At 36.0% G+C, this 17,322-nt stretch overlaps 1 protein-coding gene and 1 non-coding gene across 3 annotated transcripts in view; both read left to right on the top strand.

Moving 5' to 3' along the window:
- Positions 1 to 17,322, top strand: part of UNC13C (unc-13 homolog C) — a 599,404-nt gene that overhangs the window by 269,133 nt on the left and 312,949 nt on the right. The gene's annotated exons all lie outside the window — the stretch shown is intronic.
- On the top strand, positions 9,037 to 9,142 carry LOC122894925. Its single transcript, XR_006381919.1, has one exon. It is a non-coding gene; the product is annotated as a U6 spliceosomal RNA (small nuclear RNA).

Raw genomic sequence — 17,322 nt, 5'->3', positions numbered from 1 at the left:
TATGGAGACAGGGGTAAGCACGTGCATGCTTTCTGGAGGATATTTCAGTAATGCAGATGTGATTTATGTTTGCTATATGCAGATGTGTATGTGATTAATACAGATGCCTTCCAAACTAGAAAATCCACTTTTAATAATTTGTCAAACTGAAGTAGTTTTACAAGTTCATAAAAATATACATACAAGGTGTTCTGTGTAGTGCTATAACAATAAATGGAAACTACCCAAATGTCCATCTACTATCTACGGTAGGGGGGAGCATAAACTGAATAATTTAGGGCACATCTGTATAATGCAGTATGTCATGTCACTTAAAAGAATGTAATCGTGTGTATGTCTGCCTGTACATGATATATTAAATTTAAAAGTCCAGATGCCAAATTTTATGTATAGTATAATCCTGCATTTGTAACAATTCAAATTAGATACACTTATATAGAGAAAATAATGTGTCAAATCTTTCAGAAGTAAATACTAATAGTAAACAATGTTTGCCTTATAATATTGACAATGACATTGAATAAGGAATGTACTGAATACAAAATATAATAACATGAATTGCATTCATTGCAGTGAAAATTGGTAAAGGGGTGCTCAATCTTAAAGTCTGTAAAACATCTGTCTACTTGTGAAGAATGACTGTAGAACATTAGTGATAATGAAATGGTTACATTTATAAAGCTCTATTATTTTTTTCTAAAGCATTTTTGTACCATAATTTTCTTTGCAAACCACTCACGCTACCTCGTACAAAAATGTTTATTATTTATCAGTTCTTTTCTTGAAGTAAAATTAGAAAAATGTTTTTAGCACAAGAGTTTTATCTCTCAAGATGCAAATGCTAAGTCCTCTCAGGGAATGTCAAAGAAATGCTGAAAGGAATAAGAATGAGAACTACTGAAGTACTTCTAGCTAAGTATATAGTTTTACATATCTCTCTAGGGCACTTTGGCTTAAGTGCCGGCCTGTTTGCTCTTCCATTTAGTCCCTGAAGTTTCTGCAGTGTGCTCTGCATCTCAAGGAACTAAATTCCGAAAGTTACATTTCCCAAATTTTCTTGCTCAGTAGGTTTAGTTGTGAGGAGACCCTTGGATATAAGGTCAGAGGTGGGAGGCCAGGGGAAGCCATAGTGTTTCTTTACTTCTCTCTCTGCTTGGACAGCACCACCCTTGTCTGAGTCTCCTCCAAGATTCAAGCTCCAGTTGGATGGGATTCCCTCTCTGTGGTCCAAGTTCCTATCTTTCTTGTCTCATCGTTAGTCTTGGCACTCTTGTCAGTGAATCTTTGAACACAGTTGGTGGGAATGGAAAACAGGGCAGCCATTATGGAAAACAGTATGGAATTTTCATAACAAATTGAGAATAAAACTATCATATGATCCCAAAAATCCCGCTTCTGGGTGTTTCCCTTAAAAAAAAAAAAAAATTGAAATCAAACTATCAAAGACGTATTAGTATTCCCATGTTCATTGCAGCATTATTGGTAGTAGCCAAGATGTGGAAACTACAAATATGTCCATCAATAGATGAATGAATAAAGATGTGCTATATAGATATGATGGAATATCATTCAGTCTTACAGTTTTACAAAAGAAGGAAATTCTGCAGTATGCACCAACATGGATGAACTTTGAAGGCATATATACAAAGTGAAATAAGTCAGTCACAGAAAGACAAACTTTGCATGATTCCACTTAAATGAAGTATCGAAAAGAGTCCTATCTGTAGAATCACACCCTGGAATGGTGGTTTCCAGGTGCTGGGGAGAGGTTGAATTGGCAAGATACTAATCAGCAGGCACAAAGTTTCAATTAAGCAAGAGAAGTAAGTTCTACGCATCTGCTCCACAACATCATACCTCTAGTCAACAACAGTATACCATATGCTTAGACATTTGTCAAACAAGACCAAAAAAAAAAAAAAAAAAACTGCAAAGCTACAGTAAGGAAAATGGTAGGACATTTTCATAAAGGCAGACATATGGATTAATGGAACAGAATAGAGAACCCCCAAATAAACCCTCACCTCAAACAGTATTTTTAATAACTGATTGAGATTTTATCGCATTAGTATTCATCAATTATTTAATCAATTTTCTGTTTTGATAACTAGACTAATTAAAATTTTTCCTATTTCTTTTTTTTTTTTTCAATTTATTTTCAGAAAAACAGTATTCATTATTTTTTCACCACACCCAGTGCTCCATGCAAGCTGTGCCCTCTATAATACCCACCACCTGGTACCCCAACCTCCCACCCCCCCGCCACTGCAAACCCCTCAGATTTTGCCCTTAACAGTAAAGAACAAGTTACTGAAGATATAAGAAATAGGAATTTTTCTTATATCTTCAGTAACTTGTTCTTTACTGTTAAGGGCAAATGATATGTGTATGTTTGAGTGATAGAATTAACTACATTAGTTAGCTATAATCAAAAACCTACTAAGTGCCCAGTACCCTTCTAAGTGTTATATATGTAAATATCTTTAAATGATAATTATTGGGGCGCCTGGGTGGCTCAGTGGGTTAAGCGGCTGCCTTCACCTCAGGTCATGATTCCAGGGTCCTGGGAATCCTGCTTAGAGGAGAGCCTGTTTCTCTCTCACCCTCTGCCTGCCGCTCTGCTTACTTGTGCTCTCTATCTCTCTGTCAAATAAATAAAAATCTTTAAAAAAATGATAATTATTCATATTCTAATTTTATAGATTAGACAAGGAGACTCAATGTAACTGCATAATTTGCCCAAAGTCCTGCTGCTAGTAAGTGGCTCAAATGAAATTTGAAACAGTCAGATGTTTTTCCAAGCCTGTTGTATTACTCCATCAGACCTCATACAACTTGCTTTTGAAAGTAAAATGAAAATGGCATAACTTCGGGCTCCTCGGTGGCTCAGTGCATTAAATATCCGCCTGATTGAGCCCAGCATCTGGCTCCCTGCTCAGCAGGCAGTCATCTTCTCCCTCTTCCTCCGCCCCCTCACCCCATTTGTGTTCTCTCTCTCTCAAATAAATGAAATATTTTTTTTAAAAAAGAAAATGGCAGGCACCTGGGTGGCTCAGTGGGTTAAAGCCTTTGCCTTTGACTCAGGTTATTATCTCAGGGTCCTGGGATTGAGTCCCCATCCAGCTCCTTACTCAGCAGGGAGCCTGCTTCCCTTCCTCTCTCTCTGCCTGCCTCTCTGCCTACTTGTGATCTCTGTCTTTCAAACAAATAAGTAAAATCTTTTTTAAAAAATGGCATAACTTCAATATTGTCCTACAATAGGACCACTGTAAACCTTGGCAACATGCAGTGTTCCAGGCTCTTTATAGTTAAGTTTTGCTTTAGAGGTCATTGGCATACAGCTTCTTTATTTCATGGATCAACAAGTAAGTTTAAGAAAAAAAAAAAACGCATGTTACCACTGAGAGTCAGACTTAGGAAGATAATGTCTTTATTCAAATCTCAAATAAATGTCAAACACAAATCCAAAATAGAGTTTATTTCTGATTTCAAACAAATGGTTTAATTTCAGGTACCTCATTATGCCACTAATTAGAACATGTGTAATTGTAATATTTAATGAGCAACAAAAAAGAAGAGTATGATTATTCTTACTGTAATATTTTTTTTATTTTGTTTATTTAAGGATAGTTGACACACAATGTTACATTAATTTCAGGTATACGTCATAGTGATTCAACAACTGTATATGTTACGCTATGCTCACCAGAAGTGTGGCTACCATGTGTAAAATGCTATTATAATATTATTAACTCTATTTCCTGTCCTGTACCTTTTACTCCTATGGCTTAGGCTTATTCATTCCGTAACTCCTCCTCATCATTTGCCTATCTCTCCACACTCCTTTCCTCTAGCAGCCATCATATAAATCATCTGTATTTATATGCCTGATTCTTATGGTTTAATCTTTGTTTTTTAGATTCCACATGTGCATAAATACACAAGGTATTTGTCTTCCTTAGTCTGATTTATTTCACTTAGCATAATAACCTCTACATCCATCCATGTTGCCTCCAATGGCATGATCTCATCCTTCTATAGGACTATGTAATATTCTGTGTGTGTACATGTATGTCTTCTTTATCCATTCATCTATCAGTGGACACTTAAGTTGCTTCCATATCTTGGCTATTATAAATAATACTTAAGTAAACACAGTGGGGGCATATATCTTTTTGAATTTGCATTTGTTTTCTTTGTGTACATACCCAGTAGTAGAATTATTGGATCATATGGTATTTCTGTTTTTGATTTTTTGAGGAACCTCCGTATTGTTTTCCACAGAGCTGTACTGATTTACATTCCCACCAACAATACACAAGGGTTCCTTTTTCCTCCACATCCTTGCCAACACAAAATAGAAAGCTTTTGCATAGCGAAGGAAACAATCAACAAAAGCAACCTACTTAATGGGAGAAGATATTTGCAAATGATGTATCTGATAATGGGTTAATATGCAAAATAAGTAAAGAATTTATAAAACTCAATACCAAAATATCCCCACTAACAGTTATGTTAAAAAAAATAGGCAGAGTACATGAATGGGCATTTTTTTCCCAAAGAAGTTATACAAATGGCCAACAGATACAAAAAAAGGTGCTCAGCAACACTAATCACCAGGAAATGTAAATCAAAACTACAATATGCAACTAATAAATTATTGAATACTATATCTGAAACTAATGATATACTATATGTTGGCTAATTGAACTTAAAAAATTTATATATATATATATATATATGCACACACACATACATATATGCCTTCAAAAGGAAAAAAAACACAATGAGCAATGAGATATATCTTGCACCTGTCAGAATGACAAATAAAAAGATAAGAAATAATGTTGAGAATGTGGAGCAAAAGGAACCCTTTTTTTTTTTTTTTTTTTTTTTAGTAAGCAATTTTGAATATCTATTTGCTCTACAGGGATAGGGATTGAAACATGAGAAATAATAAAAACAAAAACAAAGTAGGGGAGTTTCATTCAGAGGTGATATTTTCTCTGGGTCTTGAAAGATAGGGAAGTGTTCATCAAGTAGAGAAAGAGAGAAAAGAAATCCTTGTCCTAAGAAAGACAATGAACAACGTGTCTGCATTGGAAAAATACATGGTGACCAAAGAAATCACCAAAGAAATGGTGATTAGAAACCACACCCATCGTGTCTAATACATGCTCTTACACATGAGAGAGCCATTTGGTCCTCCAGTTTTCTACCTGCTATTTTTACTTGAAATCTACTTGAGGTATAGCGTTATATGAATTAGGCGTTAATTTGATACATTTATATATTGTAATATTATAGCAATAGTGCCTCCCACGTGTCACATAATTATTTCTTTGTTTGTGGTGGGAATAATTAAGATCCAGTCTCTCAGCGTATTAGATGATTATTATAATGTTATCTGTTTCTGAAGTGCTGTGCTTTAGCACTCCAGGGTTTCTATATCTACTAACTCAGGTGTGTACCCTTAAACAGAACCTCTCTCATTCCCCCAACCCCAGCTCCAGATAGTCACCATTTTACTCTCTTTTTACTAGTTTGTTCTTTTAGACTCCACATATAAGTGATACCATAGAGATCTTCTAATCTCCGTCTTCATAAGTGGCCTCTCTCTTCACAGCAAGATGGATACCAAAGTATTTGTCTAACGGTTTTTTACCTCTGTTATCTTAACATTAATCAATTTTGATTAATGCTAATATTTTAATAGCATTTAAAAATTCTTAAGACCGCTATTAAAATCATTTTATTCTGCAACCTTAGCATCTGTGAAGATAATACTAGGTAACAAAGATAGAATATAAAACTTTGAGGTAATGATCTCACGGTGGGGATCGAAGTTGGGGCAGACAAATGGGTCTATCTTATAAGGTATTACTTTGCCCTTTGGTTCTGTGATCTGTTACACTACAAGGGCTTCTTTCAGCCAGGGCGTGAATGCCTCTCCGCCTCCTGCCCTTCTTCAAAAGTGCTACTAATAACGAGTGAGCCTGGTGGTAGGTATTAAGGAGCACACATATTGCATGGAGCACTGGGTGTGGTGCGTGAACAGTGAATCTTGGAACACTGAAAAAAATAAAACTAAAAAAGAAAGAAAGAAAGAAAGAAATTAGATTAGAATAAGAAAAAAAAGGGTTGCTAATAATATAATTGACTTCTTGTTCTTATTTTTATGATCTTTGTAATCGGCTTATAGGATGCATCTACAATGCCCAATTACTAAAAAAGAAAAACCTCAGGAAAACTTAAAAGTGAAATACTGGGGACTGTTTTTTGATCCTGATACCCATAACTAAATTGTCCTTGATAATGCAGGTGAGAATAGTTGCTGTGCACTGTCCCTGGGTTTTGAACTTAGAGTCTGTTCATCTATTGTAATAGAATTCAAAGGTAATAGGGTTGGGATCTTAATTCAAGAACAAATGAGACATCAATATGGCAATGGAAGTGGGTTATGTAATTCATAATAAATCACTAAAAGGAAATGTGAACACTGGGTATCTCACAGTATTTCCATTTGGTGGGTCAGAGATTAAAGAATTAAGCTGTAACTAGAGAATTTAATTACTGTTTAAAAGCTGCTGCTGCTTTGCCTCAGGATGGCTCTTGCTGGTTTCTGGTTGCTGATTTTCTCCATGGTTTTCCTTGAAGCCCGAGTTGAAGTGGTATTATTTATAATTACTAGGTATTTTAAAATACACTTTTGTTGATTGTACCAGATAAATATGAAGAATAAATTACAAATGTTCACTAATTCTGCCACCTACATTTCGATACATACCCTTACAGCTTGTTTCAATAGGAACACACACACACACACACACACACACACACACACATTTATTCTTATGTAATCTCCCTTATTAACGTTTCTGTTAACCAAACCTGGTATAATACCATTTAAAATATAGAATTCTCATTTGCTGCACTTAAAATGTGTGGGTGTAATTTTATATAATTTTAATAGACGTGATTGTTAATGTAACATCACTTCCCATTGGCTTTTTTCCTGACAGAGTTGCCAGGCGGGGAATATTTTACTCACTTCGTTAGATCTAGCGCTGCCCCAGGTGCAGTTTTCATCCTTCAGAACACTGTTTGTTAATGCCCTGCATTAGTGAGGACTTCCCATCGCAGTGTGATTACTTGGTCAAGGGCTTCCTTCTTTGCATCAAATTCAGGCTTTATGGTCTTTATGAAATTCATGGACATCTCTCAATGTAAAGCAACTTTTCTCAGAATGGGTTAAATTCTGATAACTTGGGGAAGGGCTGGGTTTTATTTTCGTTTTGTTGTTTTGTTTTTTGCTTTAATCATTGGAGATAGGTATTGTTGAGCCTTCTCCAGGAAACTCTAAAAATACTTGCATTGAGACCATTTGCAAAGTTGAAATAAATAATTACAAAGAAATTAGTCATTTGGATGGCTGCCAGTAAAGAAAATTTGGCCAAATAGTGATGGCTCGATGGAGATACAGTACCTGCGAATTAAAACCAAAACACAGACACACACAAAAATCTGGAGTCTAGAGGGGGAAATGTGTTCCTTTAATTTGGGAAGAAATAAAATATCTTATTCCTGTGGAAACAAAACCAGTCTTCAATAATTATAAAAATATAAAAGTAGACATATGTATCATTCCTTAAGAAGAGAATTATTTTTAGTTAAAGGAAAACTACAAAGCAAATGGCTCTAACAATATTTATTTTATTTATCAAGAGTTTATGTAGTAAAATATTTATTCTCTACTGATTTAAAAAAAAAAAAATTCACAAACTGGTAAACTAAACCAGAAATCTTCGCTAGCTAATTAACCTGGTTGGATATGGTCTAGTAGAGGAGGATTTAATGGGACTATATTTTTTGCTTTTCTATTAAATGTGACAGATTTTTTTTTCTTACATGAAAGGATATTTCTCTTGCTGCCAGATTCTGTTTCCTATGTGAGCCTATCTTTTCCCACCTGAAATGAAAAACTTTGTATTTTCATAAAAGTCAGGGTTTATGAAACACATATTAAATAGTTGAAAGTATATTTGCTTATATACGATCAAGAAAAATGAACTTTGTAGTTTATTATTTTCCTACTTGATTTTATTAGAATTTCATTCCCTGTCACATTATGCCACAGTTCTAGATTAATAAAAAGCTGTTTCATTCAATAAGAATTACAGGTATAGGCATTTGAGATCTAGCAGAGTAACGGAATTATTCTGCCAAATTATTCCATTTTCCTATTTTAACATCTACATATGTTCTATATGCACATATTCAGTAAAAGAGAAAAACATACGAGAGAAGACCAGAAGACTTTAGCATCTATCTGATTGTCAGAACTATGTTAAGTGGTCATCTCTGGTTAAAAGGAAGGGTGAGATACTGCATAAAAGTGGAAAAGGAAAAGGAGGGGTTGAAAGGTTGTTGAGTAAATTTATTTATAATGTCAGCAGCCTCCCACCTCACTGATTACTCAGTGTTTATATACAATCATTCTATCTCTATATTTAATATAAATAAAAAGAATTCATCCTCTCTCTTGCAAGGTAGACAGTCCCAAAATTTTATCCAGTTACTGCATTTAGCCTGAAGTCTGTGATCTTTGGGTAGTCTCTGCCTCGGCTCCATGTTTGGCTCCTTGTGACCCTGGGACTTATGTCATTTTCCTCCAAAATGCCTAGTGTGTTATTGTAATGAGAGAAGAAGATAGGGTAACAGCAATTTTAAAGTCTCATTCAGTAATTGGGAAAGTGGGAAAGACATGACCACTTTTGGTACATTAGCAAAGACAGACTCCTTCTAGACAGGTACACTCAGGACTTTCTGACCTTGGTAGCAGGAGTAGTTACTTGGCTAACCAATCTGGCAGGCCCTTGTGCTTTACAGATGAATTTCTTTTATCCATTTTTCCTCCAGGTCCTTGGTTCTCCATCTGGGGAGACCTTCCTTGCCCAATTTGTCAGTTCCTACAATATAATCAGGTACTCTGGAAAACAAAAGCAGATGAAAGAGGGCTATAAAAATAATTAAAAGGGACTCACTTTGCAGGACCTCTATTCAATTCAGAAAAATACAGAGGAGCTTAGCATGGCCTCTGTATGTGGGTAACAAACAAATTAGTGAAGCATTCCTTATTTGATGAAAAGGAGGAGGATAAGCAGCAGCATAAGACTAAGGCATTTGCAGGGGACCTGCACTAACTAACCACACTAACCTGTGTCGTTAGTTAAGCACCTGACTTGATTTTGGCTCATGATCTCAGGGTTGTCAGATCAAGGCCCACATTGGGTTCACACATTGGACCTGGAGCCTGCTTGGGATTCTCTCTCTCCCTTTCTCTCTCAATTAAAAAAAAAAAAAAAAAGAAAAAAGAAAAAAACATTATTTTAAGTACAGCTATAGCCAGCCTGAGGCACATTGGACAATACTGTTCCCTGGAAAATTTACCAAGATTCCAGGAGATGGGTTTCAAGACAATTTTATGAGTAACCACATAAACCTTTAACTCTTTAACTACCAAACGTTAACTCTTCACTGGCGGCTCCTCTGCTCTTCTTTCTTTCTTTTGACCTGATGGTTGCTGTCTCAACTTATGCAAAATAGTAAGCATGCCAAGGTGAGAATGAATGCAACACCACTGATTTTATCTTTGGCTCTGAATTCCCTTCATTGTCACTCAGATTTCCTGAAGGAAACCGTTTGAAAAGCCCGGTGGCTACAATTTTCTTTTTGAAGTTGCACTTAGAAACCTTTGCTTGTTACATGTAAATTACACTTTTTTTTTTTTTTTTTTTTTTTTTTTAAATATACAGAAGCAGCTGGTTCTTCTCGAACTTGTAGGGTTCCAAATGATTATGTTCTCAGTCAATTTATATTGCAGGACACAAGCAGGGTGAGCCTCTTTGGGCATAGCTGTGCTCCCTTGCATCTCTGCTTACAGACTGTCTGGATTTAGTCTGAGTACATCTCCCCTGTAGTGCATTTTTGAAAGTAGCCAAACTTAATAAACATGTGGCAACATTCTAAATTTTATTCAAACCATTCACATCATAGAAAAACTTTGCTTGGCATGTGCTCAGAGTTGCAAGGTATAACAAGCAACAGTTTGACCAGCTGTTCTGCTATTGTACTTGGCAATGAATTGGCTTTGCAGACAAAGGTTGTGAAATCTTAACTGGCTGCTTCCATCTTGTCTTCCAGTCAGTTCCAAGTATAACAATATCCTGTTATTAAAGCTCCCTTCATTGTTTCAAAGTTGCTACATTCATCAATATTCTTTTTTTTTTTTAAGATTTTATTTATTTATTTGACAGAGAGAGATCACAAGTAGGCAGAGAGGCAGGCAGAGAGAGAGAGGAGGAAGCAGGCTCCCTGCTGAGCAGACAGCCTGATGCGGGACTCATCCCAGGACCCTGAGATCATGACCTGAGCTGAAGGCAGAGGCTTAACCCACTGAGCCACCCAGGCGCCCCAATATTCATAAGTCTTCTTAGTTGCAAATGAACTAGGGTTTGTTCTAATTAGTCTCAGACAGAAAAAGATTATTTACTGTTAGGTTGCTCAAGACTTTTTGGAGAGGTCAGAGTACCTGCCTTTGAAGCTGCTGTAGAGAAACAATATCCAGTTACCTCACAGAGTTGTTTCTTCTTCTTCTTCTTCTTCTTCCTTCTTCCTTCTTCTTTTGTTTATTTATTTATTTGGCAGAGAGCACAAGCAGGAAGAGCCGCAGGCAGAGTGAGAGGGACAGGCAGGCTTCCTCCTAAGCAGGGGATCCGATGCGAAACTCGATCCCAGGACCCTGGGATCATGACCTGAGCTGAAGGCAGGCCCTTAACTGACTGAGCCCCCCCAGGCCCCCATCATAGGGTTTCTTTGGAGAAAACCACATTTCCTTCATTAATATTTTTGATCCTCAAGACTAAATACCAGAAACTTTCATCAAAATACTAAAGGCTTCACCACCACTATGGTCAAATGAGCAAATTCTCAGAATAAAACCACTGCTTCACTTGGTTTTATTTTGGGTTCAGATCTTGCTTGAATATAGGTCAGATATCTGGGCTGTCACTACAAAGGAATCTAGGAATGAGAGTTATCTAGCTTCAGTCTTGGGAAGTTGAGGAATATAAGGAGGCCTATAGCCAAAATGGAAGGGGAGTGTTCAGAGAGGCTGAGCATCTATATGTGATGATTCTCCACTGCACTACCGTGAACTAAATCTCCTGTGCATTTCTGTTTTTGTTTTTTTAAGATTTTATGTATTTATTTGACAGAGATCACAAGTAGGCAGAGAGGCATCTACATCTATCAGAGATAGCATCTACATCTATCTCTGCTCAGCAGGAAACCTGCTCCCTGCTCCCCGTCGGAGCAGGTTTCCTGCTGAGCAGAGAGCCTGATGTGGGGCTCCATCCCAGGACCTTGAGATCATGACTGGAGCTGAAGGTAGAGGCTTAATCCATTGAGTTACCCAGGTGCCCTAAATCTCCTGTTTTATATGCATTGCAAAATCCTCATTCACAAGAGCAGTCCCACAATTGTCCTTACAGAGATGAAAAAAATGTAAGTTTCTGACAGCTTAAACTTGAAACATAATAGCAAACATTGTTTATTTTTAAGTATTATTTACAAAAAGCTCTTTGGGAAAGATAAAGTAGGAATTGGCATGTCCTTATGAGAAAAAAACAAAAAACAAAAAAACAAAACCCAGAACCCATGTTAGTAATAGAAGATGTTAATCATAGAGAAATCTAGCTGGGGGACATATGGGGACTCTCTGTATTCTCTTTACAGCTTTTCTCTAAATATGTATTTATTCTAAATTTAAAATTTTAATTAAGAAATGAAAAAGAATCAATGAGAAATAGAGAGATATTCAAATTCCCTTCAGCAAAATCACAAGAACTAGGGCATGTCATTGATTATGTTTGTTCTGAATCCACATACAGTTTATTTTCACATTAAGGAAGACTATGGTCGGTTGAATTATCTAACCAAAGACTCGACCGTGTCTGTACATTAATAGGTGCCCCCAAAATAACTATTATGTGAGTGGATGAGCAGAAGGGTTTATGGGTGAGGGAATGGTGAACTCTTGATGGTACCAATAACAAAAAGTACAAACCAAATTAATGAAGAAAATAATGGAAATGTGAGCAGGTATTTGGAAGGTGTGCTTCCATCTGGTACAGAGAAATTATTTCTAATAGGAATTTGAAAAGAGATATTACAGTATTACCTCTCTATTTGATATATGCACATACAGAAACACACAATGTGTATATATGCATGTACAGTTATGAATTATGTACAAGAAAAAGTTAGAATACATGTATGTATATCTTATATATAGTAATACTGTTTTATATGGATTATTATTTACTGTTTGTGGGTGTTTATGCACGTGTGTGTGTGTGTGTGTGTGTCTGTATAAAGATAGAAATCTTTAAATTCATGACAAAAGCTTGGGCCTCAAATACTTATTCTTTTTTTATTATTATTTATTTGTCAGAGAGAGAGAGAGAGAGAGAGAGAGCACAGGCAGACAGAGTGGCAGAGGGAGAAGCAGACTCCCCACGGAGCAAGGAGCCCGATGCAGGACTCCATTCCAGGAGGCTGGGATCATGACCTGAGCTGAAGGCAGCCGCTTAACCAACTGAGCCACCCAGGCATCCCTCAAATACTTATTCTTAAAAATGAAACAGGATATTTTGATTTTGTTAAATAATAGATGCTAGAAATATTTACCAATCTTTGTTATCTAGAGTTTGCTATTTATTGCACCTGTTATTTGCAGGTACACTTTTTTTACATGTCTGTCTCCCAGGATGTACATGAACTCTGATGATTTATTTTATCAAAAGGTGACAAAAAGGATTAATTTCTGCTTTTGTAATATTTTGCATTTTGAGTTTATGGCAATGATAACTATTTTGATTGATATTCTAGGTTTTCTTTCACTTTTCTAAGAATGGCACAAACGAGCTGAGAGCTGGGTTTTTTGTTTCTATGTTGATTTTTAAATTTTTGATAGCAAAGAAATTAAAATCTGAGCTATTTTTAATATAAATTTTGGGTTAATGCCAAAAATTCTCTATCTCAATATTCTCACTACTATAACTTCAGGTGTGTTATCTTTGGAATTCTGAATTAAATAGGAGACAGCTGTGCTGTCGTCTATTCTAACCACGGTCCTTGGCAGGAAGTGGTTTCTTTGCTGTAATGGATACAGTATCATTGACTAGTCATTTTTCCTTCCCTACTATTTCCACCACATTTTAATAGTAAACTAGCTATCAAGATTGGAGAATTTCTCTAATATACATGGTATTTCTAGAATGACATTATTTTTCCTTCAAATATAATAAAGGGAATTTTTTGAGGTAAAACTTTGCAGATTTCTTAATGAACATTTTGTGAATGTGAAATGCATGCCAGAAACTATGTTAAGAATAGAGATATTAATAAACCTAGATCCTACCTTCAAAAATAACTTATGAAATGAGGACATTATATTAATGACTACTATAGATCAAATACTTAAGTGTCTGTCACTGTACTAGCTGCTGTAAGATATTATTTCAGTTAATTTCTATAAATATCTTTTAAGACTGGTATCATTAACCCCATTTTATAAACAGATTCATAGAGATGAAGTCAGGTAGAAGTAGTTAGTAGTTCTCAAACCGTATTAGACCTAATGACCCCTTTTATATAAAGTAATTCATGATGACTTTTTTATGCTGAAACAAAATAATATGTATTTTCATCTATCAATGTAATTTTTTAAAAAAATGAGCATGATGTTCCAAAAGAAAAAAAATGTTTAATATAATCTATTCTAATATGTATTTTAGCATATAAGAGTAAAATACAACTACCCTGGAATACATAATTTAGTAGTTACGTGCTTTCATATGTTGGCAGAATGAGCATATTTGTGACTATCTCAAGTACAGACTGATACAAATACTTTGATCCAGACACTTCGAGCGATTTGTACATTGGTAATATAATTCCTCAAAGTGGGAAATGGCTCTTGGTATAGTTCTGAGCAGCAACAACAAAATTTTCCTTTGATTAGTGCTTTAGACTCTAGCTGTTTTCTAAGAAATTTCTATGTCTTAAAATAAGCAAAAGAGTCGGTGTTTATATGTAAAAAAAAGTAAGTCCCAAACTGAGGTGATTTTCAATTCATTTAACATCTTTATTAATGTCTTTGCATCATTTCAAATCATGCAAGCTGTCTAGTAGGTGGTAAGGTATCCAAATCCTGGGCCTTCCCCAACCTAAGGCCACTAGTGCGCCTAAATGTTTATAGCAAAAAAACCCCAAAAAACAAAAAACAAAAACCCAGAAATTGCCAAAATGTTCTATGTAGAAAGCTCTAGAAATAGTGGGGCTTATTTTTCACATCGCCATGTTATACGGCAAGTTTTATTCTTAAATGTGCTGTATGATCTAGCCTGTAGGTTAAGGGGAGAGAGAGAACTCTGGCAATAGTTCTTAAGTACTTTTTTAAAAGATTTATTTATTTATTTGACAGAGAGCACAAGTAGGCAGAGAGGCAGGCGGAGAGAGAGGAGGAAGCAGGCTCCCCACTGAGCAGAGACCCTGATGTGGGGCTTGATCCCAGGACTCTGGGATCATGACCCGAGCCGAAGGCAGAGGCTTTAACCCACTGAGCCACCCAGGCACCCCAGTTCTTAAGTATTTTTTATGCCATGAATCCATTTGGCAATCTGGTGAGAACGATGGATGCTTTTCAAAATCATTTATTTGTAAATTCCTAACATAAATTACATAGAATTGAAGAGAAAATAAGTTACTTTGAAGAATACTTTCAGAACAGTAAATGATAGTTACAAATAATATTACAAAATTTTTTTTAATATTTTATTTATTTATTTGACAGAGATCACAAGTAGACAGAGAGGCAGGCACAGAGAGAGAGAGAGAGAGAGAGGGAAGCAGGATCCCTGCTGAGCAGAGAGCCCGATGCGGGACTCGATCCCAGGACCCCGAGATCATGACCTGAGCCGAAGGCTGCGGCTTAACCCACTGAGCCACCCAGGTGCCCCAATATTACAAATTTCTTAACAATGATAATGTTACATGTATATATCTTGGTTTTATTGGTGACAAAATTTTTCAGGTACTCATAGTATAGCTGTGGTTTATTGTTTATGTTCATAATTGAAGGAAAATAAAGGTGAAATTACTTTATTATTTTTTCTTCTTTCAAGTTGTATAAATTCCAGTTAGTTAATATATCGTGTAATATTAGTTTCAGCAGTCGAAGTTGTGATTCATCACTTATACAATGTTCAGTGCTCCTGGCAAGTGCCCTCCTTAATACGCTCCCCCATCGCCCATTTAGCCCATTCTGGACTCTCCTCCCCTGCCGCAAACCTTAGTTGTTCTCTATAGTTAAGAGTTTATTTTCTGATTTGCCTCTTTCCCCCATATATTTATCTATTTTGTTCCTTAAATTCCACATATGAGTGAAATCATATAGTATTTGTCTTTCTCTGTCTGACTTATTTTGCTTAGCATGATAACTCCAGCTCAATCCCCGTTGTTGAAAATTTCAGTCTTTTTTAATGGCTGAAAAGTATTCCATTATATATATGTGCCACATCGTCTTTATCCATTCATCAGCCGATGGACATGTGGGCTCTTTCCATAATTTGGCTATTGTTGATAATGCTGCTATAAGCATTGGAGTGCTGTGCCCCTTTGAATCAGCATTTTTGTATCCTTTGGGTAAATACCTAGTAGTGTAGTTGCTGGATCATCTGGTAGTCTACTCTTTTTTGTTTTTGTTTTAATTTTTTAATTCAAATTCAATTTAATTAACATATAGTATAGTATTAGTTTCAGGGACAGAATTTAGTGAGTCATCAGTACATATAACACTCAGTGCTCATTATACCAAGTGTCCTCCTTAATGTCCGTCATCCGATTACACCATCCCCCTACCTACCTCCCCTCTAGCAACCCTCAGTTTGTTCTCTATAGTTAAAAGTGTCTCATGGTTTGCCTCCCTCCCTATTTTTTTAATCTTATTTCATTATTCATTCCCTTCCCCTATGTTTTTCTGTTTTGTTTCTTAAATTTCACGTACGAATGAAATCCCATGATATTTGTCTTTCTCTGACTTATGTTGTTTATCATAATACCCTCTAGTTCCAGCCACATCATTGCAAATGGCAAGATTTCATTCTTATTGATGGCTAAGTAATATTCCATTATTATATCTTCTTTATCCATTATCTGATGATGAATATCTAGGCTTTTTCCATCTTTTGCTTATTGTGGACATTGTTGCTATAAACACTGAGGGGCATGTGCCCCTTTGAATCACTATGTTTGTATCCTTTAGCTAAATACCTAGTAGTGTAATCATTGGGTCATAAGCTATTTCTGTTTTCCAGAGTGAGTGCAATTTAATTTCCCACCAACACTGTAAAAGGATTCCCATTTCTCCACATCCTCATCAACATCTATTGTTTCCTGATTTGTTAATTTTAGCCTTTTGACTGGTGAGAGGTGGTATCTCATTGTAGTTTTCATTCATATTTCCCTGATGTCAAGTGACACTGAGGATTTTTTCATGTGTCCTTTGGCCATTTGGATATTGTCTTTGGAGAAATGTCTATTCATGTTTTCTGCCCATCTCTTAACTGTATTTATTTTGGGGAGTGGTGTTGAGTTTGAGAAGTTCTTTATAGATTTTGGATACTAGCCCTTTATCTGATATTTCATTTGTGAATATCTTCTCCCATTCTGTGTAGGTTACCTTTTAGTTTTGTTGATTGTTTCCTTTACTGTGCAACAAGCTTTTTAGCCTAATGAAGTCCCAGTAGTTCATTTTTGCTTTTGTTTCCCTTGCCTCTGGAGACACTGTCTAACAAGAAGTTGCTATGGCTGAGGTCAAAGAAGTTGCTGTCTCTGTTCTTCTCTAATTGGATGGATGGATTCCTGTCTCACATTCAGGTCTTTCATCCATTTTGAATTTATTTTTCTGTATGGTGTAAGAGAGTGGTCCAATTTAGTTCCATTCTTCTGCAAGTGCAGTTGCTGGATGGAAGGTAGTTCTACTTTTAACTTCTTGAGGAATCTTCATACTCTTTTCCAGAGTGACTGCACCAACTTGCATTCCCACCAACAGTGTAAGAGGGTTCCACTTTTACCACATCCTCCCCAACATCTGTTGTTTCCTGGGTTGTTAATTTTAGCCATTCTGACTGGTGTGATCAACTATATGATCATAGTTTTTATTTGTATTTCCTTGATGATGAGTGATGTTGAACATCT

Source organism: Neovison vison, chromosome 13, assembly GCF_020171115.1.
Source record: "Neovison vison isolate M4711 chromosome 13, ASM_NN_V1, whole genome shotgun sequence".
Classification (NCBI taxonomy): domain Eukaryota; kingdom Metazoa; phylum Chordata; class Mammalia; order Carnivora; family Mustelidae; genus Neogale; species Neogale vison.
The sequence above is the reverse complement of the archived record's forward strand: the minus strand, read 5'-3'. Positions and strand labels throughout refer to the sequence as shown.